This window comes from Chionomys nivalis, chromosome 8, assembly GCF_950005125.1.
Source record: "Chionomys nivalis chromosome 8, mChiNiv1.1, whole genome shotgun sequence".
Lineage (NCBI taxonomy): Eukaryota > Metazoa > Chordata > Mammalia > Rodentia > Cricetidae > Chionomys > Chionomys nivalis.
Window position 1 is genome coordinate 33,843,296 of NC_080093.1, and position 24,853 is coordinate 33,868,148.

The 24,853-nt window shown below is 45.0% G+C and overlaps 1 protein-coding gene across 3 annotated transcripts in view; it reads left to right on the forward strand.

Moving 5' to 3' along the window:
- The first annotated feature begins 6,566 nt into the window (after positions 1-6,566).
- The window catches only part of Pip5k1b (phosphatidylinositol-4-phosphate 5-kinase type 1 beta), a 265,393-nt gene continuing 247,106 nt past the window's right edge, over positions 6,567-24,853 (forward strand). For all 3 annotated transcript variants that reach the window (XM_057777561.1, XM_057777562.1, XM_057777560.1), the window contains exon 1: positions 6,567-7,005. The gene's annotated coding sequence lies outside the window, so the exon portion shown is untranslated. The remainder of the gene's footprint in view (positions 7,006-24,853) is intronic.

Genomic DNA, 24,853 nt, shown 5'->3' on the forward strand with positions numbered 1-24,853 from the left:
GGCCTCTATTCACAGCGACGGAAATCCTAGGACATTCACTAATCAGCTGGCACTTGAGGCACTGGCTAAAGGGAGGCAGTGGCTGCAGCTTGGTGGGACAAAGATGGATCTACCTAAGAAACATGAACGGTTCCATCAGCATCACTGTCTTCCTCTGCCTCACAGAAGAGTCCACTATACATATTATGGGCTGTGTTTCTGTGGATTCTACCCAACGATGGATCAGAAATCTTAGGGAAACAAGAGTTGGGTCTATTCTGAATATATATATATATATATATGAGAGAGAGAGAGGCTTTATATTGTTATTATTTCCTAAACAAGGTACTGTAATTGTTTATAGAGAATTTATATATTATTAATTACTATAAGTAATCTAGAGATTAAATGTATGGGTCAGGTTCATTTCCAGCACCACAAAACGTATGTATGAGGACCACATGAACCATCTGTAAATACTCTGCTATTTTATATAGGGCCTCAGCATCTCCATTTTCGCATCTCTAAGAGCCCCTGGAATCAACCCTACGGGTATAAAGGTACAAGTTCCTGTTATTCTTTTTAGACCTGTCAGCCTTTTATTTTTAACCTATTTGATGCCAAATGTGTTCACTGTAGATGAGAAGGTTCTTGACATTTTAGTGAAGTAAAAAACCAAAGATTTTACACTTCAAAAAAGCATTTTGGCATGGGGAACCCATGTTCATTGAGACAACTTTGGGCACACCAGAAGAACTCTTTCTTGTCTGGGGACAAAATGTCTTCCAAGGACTTGACCACTGATTCCCCAGATGATTTTTGTGACTTTCAGAGAAGTGTTTTAACACACTGCTCTTCAGAGGCTCCCGGGACACAGTGACTTGGAGCTCACTTCAATCTCCCTCTTCTACCTCAAGTTTTCTTTTTATTTTTCCCTAACTCTTACCTCAAGGGTAAATAAGTGTCTCCAACCAAAAGAGGATCCGTTCATCCTTTATTAACATTCTGACTTATGATGGGTATGGTAGCACAGGCCTTTAATCACAGCAGTCAGGTGGCAGAGGTGTGTGGATCTCTGGGAGTTCAAGGCCAGCCTGGTTTACAGAGTGAATTCCAGGACAGCTAAGGCTGTGTGGAGAGGTGCTGTCTTAAACGAGCAAGCAAACAAGATCCTGACTTGCAGGTCTTAAAACTCCAATTCAGGAAACTATAGAGATGGCTCCATGATTAAGAACACTGGCTGCTCTTCCAGAAGACCCAGGTTCAATTCTCAGCACCCACATAGCAGCTCACAACTGTCTGTAACTCCAGAGCCAGAGGATCTGACGGCCTCACACAGACATGGATGCAGTCAAAACTACCAATGTACATAAAAAATTAAATTATTACAAAACAAAACAAAAAATTTCCAATTCAGTCTGGATAAAAGAAAATGTATGTGAAGGCATAGTGTATCTTTAGAATGTTTTCCACACTTCAGTGTGGTTCTCTTGACCATCCTTGAAATTCTCTTTTTTCTTCTTTCTCTCTTCCATTCTGATAGCTGCTACTTCTCGCCACTCTTCAAATAAATCATTTTGGGTTTATGTTGTTTTTGTAACTCATGCGCAGAGTGAAAATTCACCTGGTAAGGATGTTCACGGGAGTCTGTTCCTAACAAGAAAAAGCTCTGAGGAAAAGAGGAGTCAGTGAATCTGACAGGAAATGAGTTGTACAGCTGCATGGAGACTAGGAATGCTTACGGTATATACAGTTTTAAATGTATAAAACCAATAGAGCATCAACTTATTGGAATTCCCCACTCAACATGAATACTTCAATTCTCAGTAATTTTATTTTGAGGGGTTTTTATGTACAGTTTTTGTGCAATCATAATCTTAGTGCATATGCTTTTATTTGGGCGGAAATTTGTTAGAGAAACCCTTCTTAGCTCTTTTTCATATCTCTTAAGTTTTGGGGGAAGAATGTTTTAGGGTTATACTTGCCTGCCTGTTGACATTGGGCCTCTAGTATTCATATTGTTTCTGACTGAAGAATGTAGACATCAGCAAGTTTTCAAGAGAGCTGGGATAATGCTAACCTTGGGCAAAGAACGATGAATTAAACAGGGCTTATAGCTGGAAAAGTTTCATGCTTTCTAATTATAAGGGAAAAATACAAAGAAGTTTTGAGGCATAGGAAATCACACAGGGTTTTAGAGAGTTCTTGCTAGTCAAACTCCCTTTAAACCGTGCCACTGTGTACGCGGCAGAAGGCAGTTAAGGATCTTATAATGTAAATAAAATAGGAGGGACATTTCAGAGCATGTCTCTGCTAACCTGGTGAGGTAGACCAGGAGTCTGAAAACAAGAGAATGTCGACTTCATCAGGGTCAGAGGTAGGATGAGAAGGTCACGTGCATCAGTCAATTTTCTGTTGCAGCGATAAGACAACAGTGTGAGCAACTTACGGAAGATGGTTTTATTTCAGTTTGTGTTTCTAGAGGATAGAGTCCTCACGGTAGGGAAGGCAGGGCAGGGCTGTAGGCAAGGTGGTAGTAGCAGGAAGTTGGTTAAGCAAGTTTCTGTCCACATACAGGAAGCAGGGTGAAAAAGAGCAGGAAGTAGGGTGAGACTATAAATCCTCAAAGCCCACCCTCGATGACATACTTCCTCCAGCAATATTTTACCCCCTACGGGTTCCTTAACTTCCCCAAACAGTGGCACCAATGGGGTACCAAGTGGTTTAAAAGCTTATGGGAGACAGTTTTCAATCAAACACTGTACGGGTCTTATGACTCCTAGTTCCATGTTGTTTTGAAACATGATAGGAAATTGGAAGGAGGGATAAGGGGTGATTAGGATTTAAAAAGGGAAAAGCCAGAGAGCCTGCACAGGCTCCAACCAAATGGGTCCCAGCTCTGAGAGTGGCAAACCGGAGCCCATCTCCTACCCCTAACCTAGAAGCTGTTTGTAATTGATAACACTTGCAAAGGGAAAAGTAAGTTTTATCCAATAAATTCTCACTGAGTATATGAATCACACTTAGGCCCCATGTCTGGGAATAGTTGGCTGACACAAAATGGTGTTTTGTAGATTTTTGTCTCATACTGCTTTGTCTGGGTACTTTTTGTCTTATTGACCTTTTGCTTGTATATTATAGTCTCTCTCTCTCTCTCTCTCTCTCTCTCTGTGTGTACGTGCATGCATGTTTCTTGTTTTTTTTTTCTTCTTTTTTTTTAACAGAGAGAGAAAGAAACGGGTAGAGTCGGGAAGGTGTGGCAATAGGGAGGACTTGGGAGGATTTGGGGAAGGGGATGAGCATGATCAGAATATATTACATAAATTAATTTCTCAATTACAGGAATCAATATATAAACTTTACAAAAGGGAAAAGACAGAGGAAGCAAGGAGAGAAGAAGGGTGGGAAGAAAAAGGGAGGGAGAGAGGGGAGGGAGGAAGAGACAGCTATCAGAAGGAAGGGAAAAGAGTAAAAAACAATTAAACACCAAGAGAGGAAAGTAGCCATGAGATTTCAAGACTTAGCTAATCTTAAGAGTGACCTTGAAATTAGAGACCATGGAGTTTTCAGGGTAAAGTCACCCTCTACAATTAGAAAAATCAAGCTATATGAAATATTTAAGTCCCTTTGTCTATTTAGAATTACATTTTCATAAAAAGAAGGCAATTCTAAGTTGTGAAAGGTAAGGGTTCTGCTGTCCGATGTCAACAGCTACAATCCCAGGTTTTCCTCTGGATTCTTGTTTGTGTTTGTTTCCCTGGCTACAGCATCCATGATAGATGAACTACCCACAGTTGACAATAGAATGAAGTGGAAATAGCATAGAACTTCCAAATTCTATCCTTAAAATACAGACAGTTTCTAGTTTCTCCCTTTTAGAAACTGGACGCCATGGAAGAAGTGTGAATGTTTTGCGGTAGAGAATCCCAACTCAGCCACATGAGAAGTCAGAAGCTGTTACATGGTGGAGGACTGAGATATCTGATATTCAAGTGAAGCCTCCCAGCACCTTGCAGCTCTGTCAAGCTGCCAAGGGAATGAAGCCAAGTGAGTTTTCATATTAGTTCATCTACAGTCCGATTAGTCAATCATCAGGGTTTGGGGCTACTGTGTTCTAGTGTGGTTTGTTGGGCAGCAGTTGGTAACTGAAGTAGTTGCCTACAGGTAGCAGCTCCTTATTATTTGTTACAGACCTATGGTTTGGGTGGATGGTCTGTTGATCTGGACCAAGCCTGATGAAGCTCGCTTGGACTTGTTTGTGCCTCTGAGAACAAATCTTTGCCTAGCAAAGATGACCTCCACTGTGATGACTGAGCTCTTGCTCGACAGGGTCTTTGTCCAGCAGCAGACTTGGTAATGGCAGAATCCCAGGATCTGATACAGAAATGCACAGTTTTCAAGACATGCCTTTTATCATGTGAATAAAGGCAAGTTATCAATTGGTGACCATTAATATTATCAAATGGGCTATAAAAAGAGCATGCATGTCTCCTGTGTAAGGGCAGTATTAAAAAAATAATAGTAAGAATTGGGGCCAATATCTGGAATCCATGGGAAAAATATTTGAAATTAAGTAAAACATTTAAATGTATATTTTCTGGGTTTTAAATAGGCTTCAAGTCACTATATCAACTGGCCAAGTCACTATTGCTAGTGACATTGATGCTTTTTCTATTTCCAGTAGAGGATGACTCTCTTGAGTTTCTACTGAGGTAGAGCCAGGAAGAAATTTTTGTCTCACCATACAGAACTAACAATACAGTATCAAGGCTTTTGTGTCTGGTTTCACAGCATTAGCCCTCTAAATGTCCAGTAGGCAGTTAGCTTTGGATCTTCCCTATAGAAACTCAAGGCTATTCGCGTCTGTGACTACAGAAAGCAGTCTAGGTGCTAATGGGAAAAGCAGCTTTGTGGAGGAAGCAAAGGAGGACTGGGGTGTCTGAGTGTAATCCATCTGACCACTTTTGATCCACTGAGATTTTTAAGCTTTCTGTTTTTCACATCCCCTGAGGCATTTTTACTGACACCCAACCTGCCTCCCCCCTCTGGGAAGCAAATTCACTTCCCACTCCTTCAATTTCAGAGTGAAAGTCTGAGAAGCACGCAAAGAGAGACTGTGATTCCCCGCTCCCAGATCTCAGCTAGTCTCCACTAAGAGCAGTGTGCTGCTGCCCCCTAGACAGTAATTCACAGCAGGAGGCTGCAAGGTTCTTTGATCTTTGATCTGTTCCTCTTTGTCTGCTGCCCCCTCCACCGGCCCCATCTTGAACTCAGTTAAGCCGGTTTTTCTGTTACTTTTTGTTCAGGGACTAAGAGTAAGGAAAATTGTGTTCTGGTCTGTGTTACTGGATGTCTTTGAGCCATGGTTTTCTCATCTGAAAAGCGTGCAAGCTGGACCACACATGCTCTTACTCTGTACTTTAATAAGTTCAGGATGCCAGGACCCAAGCAGAGGGGTCCTGAATAAATGGTGCCCTGAATCTCCAGTAGTTGCCAGACACACCTGGAAGAAATACACTGGGAATATAGCCAAAGAACAATTCACATCTATTTGATTTGTCCGTTTCACTTCAATAAAACCTTAAATCAATTTTTGTTACAACGGATTTATTGTTCTTCATCCCAGAGTGATAGCAAACCACGACAAAAATCACTGGAGTTGGTGGGGGTGGTGGTAAAAGGTTTCAAAACTGCAGACAGTGTTCCTTGCAGAATCTCAAGGGAGTGTCCCCCCTCAAGCAAGTATCATCAAATGCTATCCTCCACCGCACAGAACGTGAGCTCTATTTCCCACAACTACTTGAGAAGGGAAAAGTGGAAGGAAGTGATGAAGCTGAAAAGCTCCAATTGCTTCGACCCAACTGGAAGGAGTCGCTACCTTCCTGTGCCTATTTGATAAATTTAATATTAATGTCCAGGACAGAATAACGCCACACACATATTTAGGTCTGGTCCCCATCCTCTTTGCAGTTATACTAACTTAGGTGAGATTCTAAGAAGCTCCAGCAGATGCGCCCCATTGCTGCGCATTTGCGCGGGACCCCTCACTAACCTATCCCTACCTGTTGGATAGATCTACCTTCCTTAACACACCTGCTATCCTCAGAAGGGGGACAGCTGTGGTCTCAGAACCTTTGCCTGTCTCTTCCTCGTGGAAGAGGGAGCCTGTACTTAAGTGCTAGCTCTCCAAGGAAGAGGAGTCAAGTCAGGCATAACCTGGTTCAGTGGCCTGGGGCAGGAACAGGCTCTACCCCAATACAGAGCTCCGCAGTGGGGCTTCAGGACTCGGAGAAGCACCTAGAAGCCCTAGAGCTTCGGGGGATCCTGCTAATTTCAGGGAGCCGCTTCACCTCTCCCCTCCCCGCCCCCCATTCCCAACCCCCGTCCAGGTTGCGGGCAGCGGCACAGGGTGCATAGTCCCCACGCACTGACTCCGGCACTTGTTTCGACTGCGGGGCCCGCCGTCGCTGCAAACCGGTCTGGCTTTCCAGCAGGGCGTGCGGGATGGAGCAGTGGGTGGAGAGAAAAGGGGAAGAGCCTAGGCGGCCGGCGGGCGGGGCCTGCAGCCTCCCGGAGTCGCTGCCGCCGCGCAGCCTGCTCGCCGCCCGCCTCGCTCGGACTCTGGCGCGCCGTGCGGGGACCCGAGGCCGGCGGGTGCTGCCACTCCTCGGCCTCCTCCCCGGATATTGCCTCGCCTTGCGACCCCCGGCTGCCGGGTCCTTGTGGTCCGCTTGCCACTCTGCCGGCGAGAAGAGCGGCGGGAAGGAAGGGGAACGCGGGGACACGCACACCGGCCGCGGCGCGCGCGCATTGCACACTCGCAGCCGCGCGTCCCCGTCACCGCGTGTCCGAGCCGAGTGTGGCCCCGCGGCAGGGCCCGGCACCTGCCCGCCTCCGGCGCTGCCCCGGCTCCGCCCCACCCGCTGCCCGCAGCAGCCACCCAGGAACCCGCGACTACCCGACAACTTGCTCGCCGTGGCGCAACTGGTCTCGGTCGCTGAGGTTCCAGAACGCCGGCCGGGGGAGGTAAGTTTCCTGCGCGTCCTCGGCAACCCTGCCTACACCCTCCCTAGCCGCCGCGCCTGGGGCTGTGTCTCTGCTGAGACCTGACCTCTCCACCCTGCCACTTTGACTGTCCGAGTTGTGCTGGGGGTGACATGGAGGGGGCGCCCGTGGTTCCCGAACGGGGACCTTAGTACCTCGGGGGGCCTCAGCTGCGCATTCCCGGTGGGCACCCACCGGTTCCCTGCCCCGATCCCTGGGGTGGCAGTGACACCCGCGGATCACTGTGGCTCACTTAAGCCTGAGCCCCCACCCTCGTTTCAGGGCAGTCTACTGAGTTTGGCTGCAGTGGGAGAGGTGTCCCCATCTTTCTCCCCTGCTACTAAACAGCCGCGAACTTGTTAGGCGCCCCTGGGATGTCCACAGGGGCTTGCGTGAGTCAGTATTCTGGTGATTTCTGGCTTTGGCGCTGGGTGGAACAGGTGAGGTACGGTTCCAGCCTAAAAACAGCCAGGGACTTTTATTATGGGGCCCCTCTCTCCACTGGCCCAGGCAACGTGAAGCTTCAACATCTGGAGCAGGGGACTGGGAGTATGGGGCCGTGGGGTGGGAGGGTGCTGGAGTTGGATTTGCCACTCTGGTGCCAGGAGTCGTCAGCACCCAAGACAACAAACTGCTTATCTCTCATCTATGCAGATGAGCGTTCTCTCATTGCTTAGCCCCACCGCCCAAGCGGGCTGTCTGCCTTGCACAGCATGCTAGGGTAGAAACCTGTTCCGGAGAAGTTGTTTGGGTAGGTCAGTGAATTTTTTCCTTCGTGCCTACTGAAATCAGGGCTTTGAACACGGATCTGCTATTTAGTGTGATGCCATTTAAAGCTCTGGCCCCCAGGTAACACCCCTGACGCTGGCCCTAGATGACATTCTCAGCTAGGTAGAGGTCCCCGCTGTAAAATGAATGCCCCCGCCCCCTCCTGCCAAGGACCTAAGTAGTGATCCAACTCCTTTCTCTTGAACTTCAGCTCGGAGGGACCCTTTTGTCCCTCTTCCGGGAGACTTCCCTCTTGTTCTTTGGAGAGGCTGTAGTGTTTTTGCAGTTGTTGGAGTGGATCAAAGTCCAAGGATTGGTTTTCCTTCGACTCCACTGTGATAAAATAAATGGGGGTTTGTGGAAGCTTTTGTTAGAGGGCTACCAGCTGATAGGAACCGCTGGAAAAAAATCTTGCCCAACCAAGTTCAAGACTGACCCTTAAGTGTCACCTATGACCTCTGAGCTGAAGGAAATGCTGGTTATGAGAGCAAAGGTGGCGACCCCTGAGGACGGATGGGAAAGGCAGGCAGTCAGCTCTTGATATGTGATGTCCATCTTGGGAAGGAAAGCTGTCTGACACTCACAGATCCAGCCACATTACATCTTTGTCCAAACTAAGAAAACCGGAGGGACTGAACGCCACCTGATAGCTGCATTAGTGTTTTGCAGGTTTTACATACTTTTCAGTATTCTCATTGATTCTCAATTGTGTCTGAGGGGGACGAGATAAAGATGATGATCCCACATTTGCAGGAGGCCTGGGACATTCGGATTCTGGGATTTATCACAGTGACAAGTGGCTGTTAAGAGTCCCAGCCAGGTTTACTGTTCCTAACTCAAAGCCAGCTCTGTACTTGAAGTCTTGGTGGTTTTTTGTTTTTGTTTTGTTTTTTAATAACCAGACTTGTCTTCCCTTTGTGGTGGCCAGTACAGTCTCTTTGTGACTTGTCACTCACGTGTTGCAGATGTGAGGAAACCCAGGGTCAGACAACCTTGGGAGTTGCGCGTCGCTTCTCCTCTGCGTGGAGGTTCTGACCAGAGAGTTCATCTAATCTCCTGGCAGCTTGGTGCTTTTGTGTTTTCTGTCACTTCTGATCAGGATGAGGTCATGCTGTTCAGCGTGCTGTTTGGTGACCTAGGCTCTAACTCCAACACAGCTTTTGTACCAGACTTACCACCTTCAAGCCTAAAATCTTTCCCGTACAAAACGAAGTGCCTATGGGATTCTGTTTCTTTTGCCAGCTTTAGCATTCTGTAGTGTCTAGCAGGGCGGTATTACTTCTTTTGGTCCTTTTCTTCTCAAGTTTAGGAGTAGAAAAATGTCTACCCTGAGTCAGCCAAGGGGTTTAGTTGATCATGGATGCCAGCTTCAGTTTACTTTTTCTGACTTGGACTGTGGACCACTTGTTGGAGGGAAAGAAAATTGCATGTTTGTTTAATTTCCCACCTAAGTTGTTTAGTGCTTCTGTTTGACGTTAAAGTACTCAGGGTGAAGTACTCTCAGGTACAAGTTGGGTCAGTACTTCAACAGTATATGTACACATTTATTAATTTATTCATTTAATTAATTGGTTTTCTTGAGACAGGGTTTCCCTGTGTAGCCCTGGCTGTCCTGGAATTTGCTCTGTAGACCAGGCTGGCTTCAAACTCAGAGATCCACCTGCCTCTGCGTCCCTCGTGCTGGGATTAAAGGCATGTGCCACCACCGCCAAGTCATTTTTTTTTTTTAAAGTTTTGCAGTTTGCATATAGTAAATACCCCCTCCCCCGGCTGTTCGGTTAATAGAAGGGAATGAGATCATTCATAGGGAAAGCATGCTGTAAGACATACAATACCTCACATGTAAATTCCCAGCACGGAAGGTAATTTTCCTGTGAGAAGAGAGTTGTGCCTTCTCGGGAGCCCGTTGGTGATCACCCGTGTCGTCTCCTGAGTTCATCTCATGAAGCAGGTTTTCCTATCCTCATGCCTTCTGTGTGATGCTCCCTTTCATGCCTGTCCACCTCTTGTGAGTAACGACTAGCTGGCTAAAGGGTCCATCCCCAGAAACTGTCTTGCGTCCTTTTATGAACGGACTTGTCTCTTTTTTACTCAAGGTTGCTGAGGTGCTTTCCAGTAACAACTAACACTGGCTCCGTGGTTTTGCAGGAGAAACCTAATTAGTGAAACCAACCTAGTTACTGTTCTCTTTCCACAGTGGGTCTGAAATACTGCTCATAGACCTTGCTCTTTATTAGGGGGTTGGGATATTTTTTTCCCTTTGATAAAGAATTTGAATGGCAGCATTAACTTGTTTGGAGATAGACCGTTTATTTACAGGTACGACAGCTGAAGAGTTAGGAAGGAAACTGACTGGCTCATGGTCATGTGGGTGCTGGGCCAAGGCCAGAGCTACTGCAGCGTTGTTAGGGAAGCTTACTTTCTAAGTTGTGAGGGTGCAGTTTTGACTTTTAGAAACCTGAGAGATTTTCGGAAAACTTGTTTGCCGATAATTTATGGAGCAGGTATATTTTAAAGTGGTTTTCTATTTGTTTTTAAAATATTATTGTCTAAATAAATGTCCATTCTCATCCATATTCTATTATTCTCATGACTAAGATACATTGGCAGATTCATAATTAATACTTTGTTCCATCCAGGGCTTGAAGAAAGGGATTTGTTTGAATAGAAACAAATTGTGCTGGTAAATAAAGGCAGCCACTAAAGGTGGCCCCTGTCTGTCACCCAGCCAGTAAAATCATAAATATGCATACATCTCATTTGCATTTGGTTGTACTCCTGTTAAACTGTAATTCAAAGCAGAAAAAATAATTGTGTGTGTGTGGGGGGGGAGGAGGCTACAGCCTTCCTTATTGTTCTCTGAAAAACATCAAGTCCTAAATGTGTTATTTGTTACAAGAAAAACCATTTCCCTTTGTAAGGAATGCACTGGCTGGATTGGAGGAGCCCTTTTAATTCTTTGGAGTTGCCCAGTACATTATGTAGCTGAGCACAGCCTTTGCTTGTGCTCTTATCTCTGAATCTGGAGGTGTTTCTGCTGAAATCCAGGGAAAGGACTGGAGGACCTTTGCATCATTTTGTCTTACTAATTTTTCTGTATTTTTTTGTTTTGTTGTTTTTGTTTTTCAAATCAACCTCAAGCATATTTTTTAGAATAGGTGATGCCATTAAGTTGTTTTTTTTTTCAGCCATGTCCTACTAAAAGTAAACAAATGCGCCAACCTCAGTTTTGTTCGATTTATTCTCAACGTTATCATCCTGTGCATGACTTCATCAGAATGGGCAAAGGTACATCCATAGATTCTCTTCAAACTGGGTTACTCTTGGGATACGATATGAGTCTCAGGTGAGGATTCTAATTGAGAGTGCTGGGAGCCTGGGAGATGTAATTTACCTTGGGGTGAAACTAAGGTTTGGAGAAAGGAACGGTAGAACGTTCATCTATTTTGTATAGAAGAGAGGGGGTGTTTAAGCTACATCCAGCAATGCTAATGGATGAGTTTCAAAAGCAGCATAAAGACATCGCTAGTCATAGACATGTAGAGAAATGTGTTTCTTTGCTTCGCAGATAGACTGGCGCAAGAAATACAATGGGTTGAACATGCTGTGTGATGGATTTCTTTTCTTTCTTTGTGTTTTTGGTTTTGAGACAATCCTGTGTATCGTTCTGGCACTCCCTCTGTAGACCAGGCTGGCCTTGAACTCAGAGATCCGCCTGCTTCTGCCTACCAAATGCTGGGACTAAAGTTGTGTGCCACCACTGCCCAGCAATATGATGGGTTTCTCATGCTTAATTCATACCTCTTATTTTTGTTGCTGAGTCTGTGCCCACCATCATATGACCTCTTTGAGGGAGTAGGAAGCATGTCGCAGGTATTAGGCAACTCTCCGTCAGTGGGAAAGGTTTGGCATCCTCTTCTGTTTGTGTTGATAGTCTTGGGTTTTATCCTGTTCTGTTTATGTTGATATTCTTGGGTTTAGGGATATGATAAGTGGTGAGAAATTTTAAAATGTGTCAGCCACCTCCAAATTAATGTTTAAAAATCTCAGGATGTTTCTTAATTATTCAGTGATTCTATTCTTTCTGAGTCATTTTAGAAATACCAACCAGACTGGTGGGAAGCAGATCCAGGACTTTACGGTGTCTCTTTATCACTTGAAACAGGCTTTATTCAATAAACTCCAACTTTTTAATGTAGTTTCATTTTCTTTCTTTCTTTTATTTTTTTATTTTTTTGGTTTTTCGAGACAGGGTTTCTCTGTGGTTTTGGAGCCTGTCCTGGAACTAGCTCTTGTAGACCAGGCTGGTCTCTGTAGTTTCATTTTCTTAAAGTAATTAGAAAAACTAATATAGTTTAAGACTCCTATTTAGTTACTTGTCTCCTTTGGCAAGAAGATTAATATAAATAAAAATTTTGCTGGATGGTGGTTGTCTTTGGAAACACCCCCAAAATACCCAGAGGTGTGTTGGTGATTTCAAACCAGTCAAATTAAAAATGAAGATGGGCTGCCCTACGTGACCCTTGTCACTGGAGTGCATCGCTTCAAATCATGACATTGCATCTCTGGCCCCACAGGCTCCTGGCCATCGCATACTGCAAAAATATATTCATTTCTACCCAGAATTCCTCATAGGCTTTTGTTTCATCACTACTCAAAAGTCCAAAGTCTCCTCCAGAACTCAAAACAGCCTTTTACCTTGTTCCCTTATAAAATGACATGCTCCATATATCCAACATACAGTGACACTAATAAACAACCTCATTCCATGAAGCGGTGACTAGGAGCGCAGTGGGGAATGAGCAGACCAAGCAAAACTGAACATGAGCAGGGCAAGTACCACATCCTTTAGTTCCAGGTCCAGCATTAGAGCTCCTGATAGTCTTAGTGTTCCAACAGCCTTCAGTCACTCTACGCGCCTCCTGTTCTGTTCCCTTAAGCCAGCTCCACACTGTGCCTACAGTTTTCCTGGTGAACCTTATGGTCCTGACATGCCCGACGTTCTGGGGTCTCCACTGCAGCTTGGGCTTTGCCTTCACAGCTTCACAGGGTGTCTTCTCAAGGCCCCCTTACAAGAAATCTGACAGGCCATACTTTACCTGGCCTCAGTGACCTTCTTGAACTTTGGTGCAAACTTCTGTGATGCCGTAACTTTTGATATTTCACGCCTGTAAATTCAGGACCATATGGACAGCGTTGCCAAGCTCTTTTGCCAGATGGTGATGTAGTGTGGCCTCCTTTATCACAGCTGTAGTGATTTCTGGGTACCTTGGTGACTAAACCTGGAAAAACACTTCCCCAGGTGATTATTTCCCAGCAGACAACACCCTGTTGGTGGCATTTTCATGAAGTTCAGTCTTCCTCTTGACTGAATTTGATTGAGTCTTCCGTGGACAGGAAAAGGATCCTTCCTTCAAGACAATTTCTTTCTTGTCAGTGCAAAGTGGTAGGGTTCTTCTTAACTGGGCTTTCTCTTTAAGAAGAGTAGATGCTTTGTTGATACCAATGGTTCTCAATCTGTGGGTCGCAGTCCCTTTTGGGGATCAAATGACCCTTTCACAAGGATAGCCTAAGATCATCAGAAAACACAAATATTAAGCCGGACAGTGGTGGCGCACACCTTTAGTCCCAGCACTTGGGAGGCAGAGGCAGGTGGATCTCTGTGAGTTCGAGGCCAGCCTGGTCTTCACAAGGATAGCCTAAGATCATCAGAAAACACAAATATTAAGCCGGACAGTGGTGGCGCACACCTTTAGTCCCAGCACTTGGGAGGCAGAGGCAGGTGGATCTCTGTGAGTTCGAGGCCAGCCTGGTCTACAAGAGCTAGTTCCAGGACAGGGTCCAAAGCTACAGAGAAACCCTGTCTCCAAAACAAAACAAAAAAGTGAGTGAGTTCCAGAACAGGACAGGCTACAAAACTACAGAGACATCTTGTCTCAAAAAACAAACAAAAAAACCCCACAAATATTTATATTATGATTGATTTATAACAGTAGCAGAGTTACAGTTATGAAGCAGTAAGAAAATAATTTTATGGTCAGGGGTCACCACATGAGAAACGGTCTTAAAGGGTCATAGCATTAGGAAGGTTGAGAACCCCTGGTCTTCGCTCTCCTGGTCCACAACTTTAAACCAATTCACTCTCTTCCATACCAACCAGTCTTTGTGACTTGAATTTTCATTGTAAGCCTCAGTAAGTGTAGTGAGTAGTAACCGTACCGCTGCCTGAGTATTGCTCCATTTTGAAATTTTCTCCAATAAACAACCAATTCTATTACATTTGAATTCAGACTCCATCAAGTGATCAGGACATGGGTTAAAAGCAGGCAGTTTTTTCATTGTTTTTGTTTTGCTTTGTTTTTTGTTTTTCCAAGACAAGGTTTCTCTGTAACTTTGATGCCTGTCCTGGAACTAGCTCTTGTAGACCAGGCTGGCCTCGAACTCACAGAGATCTGCCTGCATCTGCCTCCCGAGTGCTGGGATTAAAGGCAAGTGCCACCACCGCCTGGTTTAGGTTTTTTCATTGTCATTGTCAAGATGTAGCATTATTGTCCTCTATTCTGTAAGTGCATTTTTGATAACGGACTTGGTTGAAGGGCTCTGTGGAGTCCCAGCTCTGTCACTCCGGTCTCCAGCTAAGCAGTCTCTTCTGTACTATTTGGTGATCAGTTCTGCTGAGCACCAGCTCGTTCCTGACCTTCCCTGTAGCCCTGTGTGGCTCCGTCTGGGATGTGTCTTGCCTAGAGTAGCCATGTGTTGGGGTAGTCCTCAGGCGGCTTTGGAAGGAGGCTCTCACCACCTTTCTATCGGAGACAGGGCTGCCTGCTCCCTGGGAAGGGTTTCGGTGCTGTGTCTGCTGAACTCAGTGCCCCTAGAAGCCCTCAGCGTCAGAAGGGTAGACTACACACCATGAGTGTCTTTCCCCCGTGATGTCCTCAGCAGCACAGTGCCAGCATATCTAAAAGTGTCGAATAGACACATCAAACGAGTAGCGTTGCTTTCATCTCTTGAAAAACAAAACAAAACTTTTGCAAAATCCCAGGAGAGAAAGAGGAAATGCACAGATGTCCCGCACGCCACTGCACATTGTTAATGCTGCCCGTGGACTTTCTCCAGCTTTCTGCTGCTTGGTAGCATAACTGTAGTGATCAGCTTTTCTGTAATGGTCCCTGCAGTAATTATCCCCAAGAAAGGTTGCCCACAGTCATTTCGAGGATGATGCTCCTGAGACGATGAATTGGCTCCCTGGGAACAGGGATGAAGGGAAGCTTTTTATCATAGACCCTTTTAAAAACTCTGAACTTGGAACCGTATGAGTTAGTTAAACTAAAATTGCAACAGAGGAAAGGATGTGAAAGTCGGACGTTCTTGTGAGTCAGAGAAAAGAAGACAGAGGTGGGATCAGTGGTGGGAGGGCTGGCCTCTCATTGCACACCAATGGCATCAAGTGGCTCCCAGTCAAAGAGGATGCCACAGTCTATAACATGACATTGAAAACGCTTGCCTGTATGCTCCCATGACAAAATAGAACAAAGAGGAGAACGTCAATATTCCCTGCATCCACAAAAACAAGCAGCTGTCCAGGAAAGCATTTCCATGCTAAAGCATTCATCTTGATAGTGCTCAGAGAACCCATAAGATGTCCTGACCTTCAGGGCCGTCAGTGCAGACCTGCGATCCCAGATACTGGGTTGCCGAGGCAGGAGGGTCACAGATCCCATGGCAACCCGGGCTACAGAATAAATTCACAGACAGCCAGGGCACTGTAGTGAGACCCTGTGAAAGTCAGTGAAAAGGTAACCACCTATCTCAGTTCAGTCTGCTGATACAAAGTACCCCAACTAGATGGCTTATACACAACAGAATTTCTTTCTGGTGGTTCTTTCTGGATGCTGAAAGTCCAAGATGAGAATGCTGGCATGGTTGGCTTCTGGGTTGAAGTTGTGGAGAGCTGACCTCACATTATATTTTTATATGGCAGGAAGAGAGGTGGAGAACCATGTGAAGATTGCTTTTTTAAGACTTAAATTGTGTGTGTCTATGTGTGTGTGTATTGTATGTCTGTTGTGAGTATGTGCACACGGTGCAGTGCCCACAGAAACTAGAAACATCACATACCCCTGGAGCTAGACCCATGGGCTACTGTGAGCTGCCTGACGTGGTACTGGGAATGGAACTTGAGTCCTCTGGAAGAACAGTATGTTCTCTTAACCACTATGATCAAAAATTCCTGAAATAAAGCTCTGTCTGGCTATGAGCAAAAAACTTCTAGGATTCTGTGTTTGCAGAGATGGACTGGTTGGAATTTCAGTTCTGTTGAGAGACTGGAATTTTGTAGCTTCAGAGGCTAGTTACTTTTTCTTGGGCTAGTTTTGGCCTCGATTTTTTTTTTAATCCCACTCTGTATCTGAACTGATACCGCATGATAATAAATAAAAACCTCTTAGAAGCTATTATAACCTTATCAGAACACTGGCTTCCACCAATCCAAGAGCTAAGAGTGTCATCAGATAACATTTTAGCCCCATAGAAAACCTCCCCCACAATCTTGATGTACCCACCTCTCTGGTGTACCCACCAATGCATTTTTAACGTGCCTTGATTTGTGGCTCTCTGCCCTAAAAACTATAAAAACCCCATGAAACTACTCACACACTGCAACGTGAAACTTGGGGTAACCTAAATCTCTGTTCCTGGGCTATGGTCACTCAGAATGATTCCAGAATAGACTATCTCTTACTCCCTTTAAGATGAGAGCTGTTAGATTTCAACATAACTCTGGGGGAACACAGGAGTTCAGTCTGGTATGGCAGTCAATGCCCTTAAAGAAACACAGTCAATGATGACCATAACAAATAAAAACAAAGCTATGTAAATAATACTTATAATTTAAAAAATGGTTTCATGAAAGAGCATGTCCACAGTATATGAAGTATACTCTTATTTTCCGGAACATTCCCTCCTACCTCTAAGTTCTAATAAATACTGGCCTTGATGCATTAGATTGGCATTACTTCCACTGTATGGATCTGTAGAAAGCCCGAGTCTTATCTCCTGTTACCTCTCGTGCCGTCTGTGGTGTGCCTCATATCTAGGACTCTTGGCCTGTATATGCCAACCAGAAGATGGGGAGTTAATGACCAAGTAAAGGCTCTCCCCATAAAGTTTTATTTCTGTCAGGAGGGCAGGGTGAGTCATGGAGAGTAGACACCTGTTGGAATCTGGACCTTGAGGAGAGAGATTCATAAAGCCACCTTGTCTCACAGGAGTCATAAGCTTCAGCAGTGAACAATGACCTTTAAATTGAGCATTTCTGTATTTTTTTTTCACATAATGTTCACCCTAAAGTTTATGCTATGTTATTTTTAACAAGAACCTAAATACTGTTTTAAAAAAAGAAGAAAAGAAAGAAAGAAATGAAAACAAAAAGCAAAACAAAACAAACAAATAAAACCCTTTCTTAAAAACATGTCAAGGAGCTGGGTAGTGGTAGCACACGCCTTTAATCACAGCATTCAGGAGGCAAAGGCAGGCAGATGTGTGAGTTCGAGGCCAGCCTGGTCTACAAGAGCAAGTTCCAGGACAGGCTCCAAAGCTACAGAGAAACCCTGTCTTGAAAAACCAAAGAGGGGGAACATGTCAAGGACAACTTGAGAGTGTTTTTTTTCCCTGCATTTGAACTTCATTGTTGTATTGCCTTCCCATTTTAACTGACCACATAAGCACAAAATGAAAAGGGATCGATTGAGCGACCCTGTGGTTGCGCAGAACCTCTGGGCAGACTGTTTTATTTCCAGACTACATTTCCTATTTGCAGAGGGCTGTCTGTCCCTTGAAGTACAACATTGATGTTAGACATTTTTCAACTAGAAAACCTCCCCAAAGTTGTCACATCTTCTTCCCCGCCTTTGTAAGATGGCACAGAGCAGAATGTAGCCTTTGATGGGGCATGCGGTGTTCTTTGCTCCATACCCATTGGCCCCCGTTTGTTATTCTGAACTCCCTCTGATTTCATTTATATATTTTAAGGACGCTCTACTCAAAGAGGATTTCTTTTGGTTCCAGGTTCAAGAAATAAAGTTCAGCATGACAGGGAAGTCATAGTGGATGAAGCAGGTCTGTGCAAAGGACACTTACAGTGGCAGTGCCTCAGGTGGTCAACCCAGGAAACAGAGTAAGCTAGATCCAGACTGGAGGCCTACCCTGCTATGCTATGCTGTTTAGCTAGACTGGTGCCAAAGGTTCTGCTTCCTTCCAAAACAGTGCATTCAGCTGCAGACCAAGTGTTCAAACTTGTAACCCTGTCGGGGACATTTCCGATCTGACCAGCAACAGCTCTATTCATTGCTTGTTAGGCTGTTGAGACTATGTTGTGACCTGGGGACTACTTGATACCTATGTTTTCTAAAATGGGACTCTGTAAGATTCATTCCTTATACGTTGAAATTGTTCTTTTTCATTTTTTTAAAGACTCTTTCTCTCTGTCTCTCTGCCTCTCTCTCTCTCTCTCTCTCTCTCTCTCTCTCTCTCTCTCTCTCCTCTCTCTCCACATGCATGCACATGTGTACATTCAAGAACATGCAGGTACCCACCAAGGTCAGAAAAGAGCATCAGGTTCCCTGGATCTTGAGTTGCAGATAGTGATGAGCTGCCTGATGTGGGTACTGGGAACTGAACTCGGGTCCGTTGGAAGAGAAACAAGTGCTGTTAGCTGCTGAGCCATCTCTCCAGCGTCTGAAATTATTTTTTCTTCAAGAGAGGAAGAGTGGAAATGACCCATAGGGGTTTTTGAGAGAGGACCTCAAGAGGTCTCTGCTCAAACCCTTTGCTTTGCACTTAGTTGGAAGGCCAATAACAGGCACATTTCCCAAAGTGCTACCTTTTAAAGCTGAGGTGGGCATCATTTCCTTTTTATTTTCTATGAAGTATTTATTACATGTTTGCTAATTTATCTGATTTAAAGCAAGATTTCCTAAGCGTTTTTATTTCACTTAATTGTAGTGGTAAAAAAGGATGGGTATTTTGATGGCAGTTTCATTTTCGGTTTTTAGGTCCTTAGAACTATAGATGACACATCACCTTTCTCTTTTTCCTTGGAGAAATTGCACAGAGAAGTCTCCCAAATTTCCTGCCTCCTATCAGCAAACCTCCAGCAAAGCAAGGAAAATGAATGATGAAAAATTCACTTTAAGAGGCTGTAAGCAGGTTTTCCTCTGGCCTAAGAATTCGTCTTTGAAAAGGAACAAGCGAGGCATTGCTTTGAAGAACTATTTTTAAATAATGCCCACTTATTGTTTTCCTCAAGATGCATGGTTTCCATGGAGTGGTGAGGGTAAAGGGAAATGGAGCAAGTGGTAGCCCTGCCTCTGGTGCCAAGAGAAACAGGACTTTCATATATGTTTGTTTATAGAAAGCAAAATGGAGATTCGGCTTATAAGATACATGTACGGTTGGGTTTCGTCATTTTGTTAAGCAACAGCTTAGAAGCGGTCTCCCACCCGGTAGCTGGTAATGTAAGCATGATGCATCACTTCCTTCTGTGGAAACTTTGTCTGAGGAATAATCATTTCCCACACGTGGCAGAACTCCTCGCAGCAGTTTGGAGCTCAGCGTTGTGTCCTCCGCCTGGGTTGAGCAGCTTCAGAGTTGATGGACACTCCTCCCGTGACCTCGTCCGCATCCTTCACTTAAATGTCACCTTGCTCTCACCATCTCATGCTCGCATCCCCAGTGCTTAAAACAGCATCTAGCCCAGTGAGTCTCCACTTTCCTGATGCTGCGACCGCGTAACACAGTTCTTCATGTTGTGCTGACCCCCAACCATAAAATTATTTCGTTGCTACTTCAGAACTGTAATTTTGCGACCGTTATGAATTGTAATGTAAATATCTGACATGTGATCCCAAAGGAGACATGGCCCACAGGTGAAAACCACTGGTCTAGCCCAGGGCTGGCCTGCAGTTCATATTTGCCAAATCCATTCTTTTATAAGCTGTAACTTACTTTGCTAATCTGGTTTACCCTTTCTTTTGAAAATTGAACCATCCATCTTCTAGCCTGAACACCTTTTCAAACCCTTGTCCCAATAAGTGGCCTTGTGTGCTGTCAAAATTTTGTTTCCATCTCCTGTTTTTTTTTTTTTTTTTTTTTTTTTTTGCCGGGAGAGGGGGGCTGCTATATTTGAGACAACTTCATGACCTCACGTGTCTCTTTTGGTGACTCATCTGCTCTTAAGACCCTGAGTTTTATTCACAGTGAGGAGTAAGCGTGTGCCCAGGAACCTTTAGAAACCCCAGCCTGCCTCTTTCCCCAGGTTCAGTGTTTTCACAGTTACTATCTTTGCAGATTTAGACCCTTGCAGCTGTCCTGCTTCTGCCCACCCGCGGCCTGCATAGCTGCGAACCTTAAGAAGATATTCTCTGTCCTCACTTCTTCCCTACACCGGCCCCTCTTAACTGCCCTTCTTCAGCAGTTCCCCAAGCACCTTAATGTCCCCCCTTTCCTTTGTTCATTTTTACTTGCTCCTGGAGCTTCACTTTTGTTGCTGCCACCCCCACCGCCAAACTCTTATGCGTCAGCCGGGCGGCGGTGGCGCATGCCTTTAATCCCAGCACTCGGGAGGCAGAGGCAGGCGGATCTCTGTGAGTTCGAGACCAGCCTGGTCTACAAGAGCTAGTTCCAGGACAGGCTCCAAAGCTGCAGAGAAACTCTGTCTCGAGGGACAGCAGCTGTAAACCACATACAACACTCGCGATATGGAACCATAGATCGTAGTGCTTTATACTTGCATGCCTTGGTGGTGGTGGGGTGTGTGAGAATGGATGGGAGGACCTGGGACATGGTGTGTCGGGGCCCCACCATGGACACATTAGCTGCACTGTGTTCAAAGCTTTCTCTCTGAAGATGGTGTAACAAGAAGAGTTGAGCCCAGGTGATGAGGTTGTGTTTTCAGTCAGTCATGTGAGCAGTGTGGGGAAGTGGGTTTGAAAGGAAATAAGCCAGGGCCAGAGAGGCTAATGACGGATCTGAGATCTCGGTAAAGGGAGTGAGCACAGCGAAAGGGGAGCAGATGGGAGTCTTGGAGGTGTTGACCTGCTGAGATGGGAATGTTGGGAGAACATTAGGAGTCAAAGGAAGCGTGTCTTTGGTGTTTAGCTGAGCGCTTAGAAGAGTGGCAAGAAATGCTTCTCTGGGGAAAGTGTATGGAGAAGAGGCAGCATGGTCTCTGGAGACAAGAAGTTTGATGAGCCCCACTTTGGACAGTCAAGAGGCCCACGGTCTAGGCCGGGTGGGGCTGTCGTGGCAATGGTAGGAAACGGTGGCCGTGGCAAGGTAACAGGTTGTGGGCGCTGATCCAAGCCGTGGGAGCAGATACGGCTGAGACACCTGCGGGCTCTCCAGGTGGAGTCTAAGAGGAGGGAGGAGGGAAGGAAAAATGGTGAAGCAATGGTCGTTAGAATGCTTGTGAGCTGTCAGAGGCTTGGGATAAATAAAACTTCCCTGAAAAGGTGTGGGTAACAGAGCATACTGTCCGCTCATCTTAATTTGCAATTTAATTACCTCATACGTAGGCTCAGACTCTCTTTTTATTACTGAATTGCCTTCTATTTTCTTCTCTGTTTGAGGAAATAGCATCTAATTTTCATGGTGCAGAACATATTCATTTGTTCTGGAAGGCATCTGGGACCCCACTGATCCGAATACCTACTTCCCCAGAAGCAATTTCTCAAGCCCACTTTTTCTTTGGCATTCTTCTTCTTCTTTTTGTGACTCCTGAAGCTCTCCCCTGAGGCTGGCTTGTCACTGCCTTGAAGCTTATCTCTCTAAGCAGACTCAAGTCCTGACGTCAGGGACCACATCTTTGCCTGCTCTCTGTTCCCACCCAACTTAACAGCTTTTGCGCCTTCAACACCCCAGATGCTGCTGCTGTGTTTTATCGATTATTTTGATCCCCCTTCAGAAGAACAAAGGGAAAATGGAAACTTAAACTTCTGTAGGGTTTGTAGCAGTCGATATGCCTTGAAGTAAGTTGAAAATGCCTGCTTCAAAAATGTTTGCAAGCTTATTGTTCTATTTCTTACTTTTAAAAAAGAAGAAAAGAAATTGAAGTACTCAGAAGTTCACAAAGGCCAGTGTAAACTTCTTGTGACTTGCCATTATTGTGTCTTTAGACTCTAAAGGAAGAAAATGTCTTTTGGTAGCTCCTTCCTACCCGCTTGCAAGAGGAGTTTATCTCTTGATGTGTTAAAGCAAGCTTCCTGTGTTTCTAAAGGTCATTTGCTTATATTTGCCAAAGTTGAATTTGAATGCAGTGAGCACCGTGTTCAGAGAAGCACAATCCTGACTCATCCAGTCCTTATGCTGACACTTTGATGACCCCTGGTCAAGTGGCTTGACCTCGTTCCTGCCTTTTTCTTCTTGTCATCCGTAGAATGAACATCTAAACACTGGCTCTTGGGCGCGATCAAAGGCACGATCCATTTGAGAGGCCGAATCGAGTGATGGCCTTTGAGGTCCTCAGAACAGAAGTGTCCCATACAGAAGAGAATGTGTTTTATAGGGATTACAGAAAGAGGTCACGCTCAGGGCATCACTTTTTATAGCAAGGGTGGGTTAGCAGATCTGGACTAAGGGCCCTTGTAAAGATGCTTCCTTTCCTAGCCCTGGAGCGCGAGGTTGGGAAGATAGCATCTCATTGAAGACTGCCGAGACTTTCTGGGTTGAAACACAGCCTTGATACAGGTGCCAAGGAGAAAGTAAAACACGTGTTTACTCATTAAAGAAAGGCAATGCTGGTTAACAGCTGGTGATTGGTTGGCTAAGGCTGAGAGTAGCAGGTGATGCTCCCAGTATTAAATAAGTATCTACTTCTTGTGTGGGTGTAACTTAGAACACTGCAGGGAGCCTAGCACCAGGCCACACTCACAGGGGTCCATGTCTCAGTGAGTGCTGCTGTTGAGGCTGCGTGTGAGAGAGATGCTCTCAGAAGCCATGCACCTGGGGAATTTTCAAGGCGTTTGAATTTAACTGGACTCCTCAAATGCCAGTGCAAATTTCAGTAATAAAAATATTATAGCCCAGTGATACGTGCCAGTTGTCAGAGGGATCGGACTTAACAGAGAAGGGGAATACCTGATCAAGATGGGAGAAGCTATTTTGGGTGACTAATAGGAAATTGGAGCTGCCATGCTTGCAAGACACGGCATCTCATGTCTCTGCACTGATACCACTGGCAAGGGGACTTTGAGACTGGCCACTGTGTGACTCTGACTTCAGAGATTATTGAGTTTCCATTGCTGTTATTGAGTTTACACGTGTCTACCTGTCAGAGAAACTCTCAAGAAACTTCTGGGACTTCCAGCAGAGCCATCCTCCTGGCCTGTCAGCTAAAGGACCTCACAGTGGGCACTGGTCAAGCCTGCTCTTGATGTGTTCTCTACAGACAGGATTCCCCAGAGGAAACCAGCTGCATTTTCTACCCATCCGTTCCCACTTAATAAAATGTCCAATTACAGGAGATTACCTTTATGAGAGCATGGCATTGCAGGGGATGTTTGTGTGAAGAAAGCAAGTATGTTTGAAAGACATATCTTATGTGGACATCCTAATGGCTGACTGCCCCACAGCCCATTGGCTGTGCTCTCTGCCTTCAGAGTTTAACACGTTGGAATAGGAATCTTTGGGTCTGTAGTCAGGGCATTGGCTCTGTTAATACGACACTAAGATCTGAATTGTTTGCTCAGCCTGGCATGAATACAGTGGTATCATCATGTTTATAGCTGAGCTGTTTCTTGGTCCAAGTGTGGACTGAGTGTGGCTCGGTTTGGACTGCAGGATATAGCACACGTTTACTTAGCAAAGTCAAAGCCGAGCTGATGGGAAGTGAGCTATGGAAGCAGAGATGAAAAGGCAGCGGTGTTCCTATCCCCATCTGCTCAATGGGGAGAAAAACTTAACGGTTAAAAGCTGCTGGATCCATACCATGGCACCTGCATCCCTGCTGGCAGCACTGGGTCCCAGATGCTCTGACTCTTCATCCGTGCTTGCTATGATGAGTTTTGTTCACTGTGGTCATCTTAACAGGTCTTTCAAACAGGTACCTTGTGTTTTTAAATTGCTTTCTTTAGGAGTTAACTATGCTTACTATATAACATTGTCATCTTTAACTGTGAGTTCTTATCAAGTGAGTTTTTACATTGATAATTCTGCTGTATGTCTGAAGACAGTTTTACTATAAAGATGAGCAGAAACACAGAGAGACTTGTACCTAAAACCACGAAGTCACTGAAGAAAAGAAAATAGCAGTATGTTAAACTTGGGAGAAGACCAGGCCTGGGAAAGGGAGAGTGTGCAATGGGAATCAAGCCCTAAGGATTTAAGTCTCCACCAAGAAGTTTGAAATAATCACCAAGACCCAAAGCATAAAATTTAAGAACAGCTGTCTTAGAAGAATGGAATTAAAAGGGATAGGAGAAGTTAGTTCCCATGAGGACTTTTGGTCACTGACCATGGGTTTCCATTGTGAAAGTAAAGCACAGGCATATGACCAATATCGGTCATCACAGCACAGAGACACAAATGACACAAAATTGCTACAATAAGTAGGTGGTAGAAACTGAATGTTAAGAAATAAATACTGGAGAACTTGTCTGTGATTAAAGATAGGAAGGAAGAAAGGGGAGGAGAGAGGGCGGGCCTATAGTGTCAGCACCCTGGCAATATGTGCCCAGACTAAGTTGGGTGTCTATTATAATCTAGGCACTTTCTAAGTGATAACCATGCATTAACTTACTTCATATTCAGAGAAACCCTGGGGGGTAGATGATGTCATCACCATTTTCCTGAAGAGGAAACCAAGGACCAGAGGTATTAAAAGTGGATGCTGAAGTCAGATTTCAAAGCCAGGTGGCAGAACTACCCAATCATCTCTGTAAGGTAGGCTTCCCGGTGTCTATCATGCCAGGTTGATGACTGCGACACCTCAGAGCACATACAGTGGCTGTTTCTTGATCCTAAGATAGCTTAATTTGTTTTGTGAGGCCATTGTTTGAAGAAGTACTTA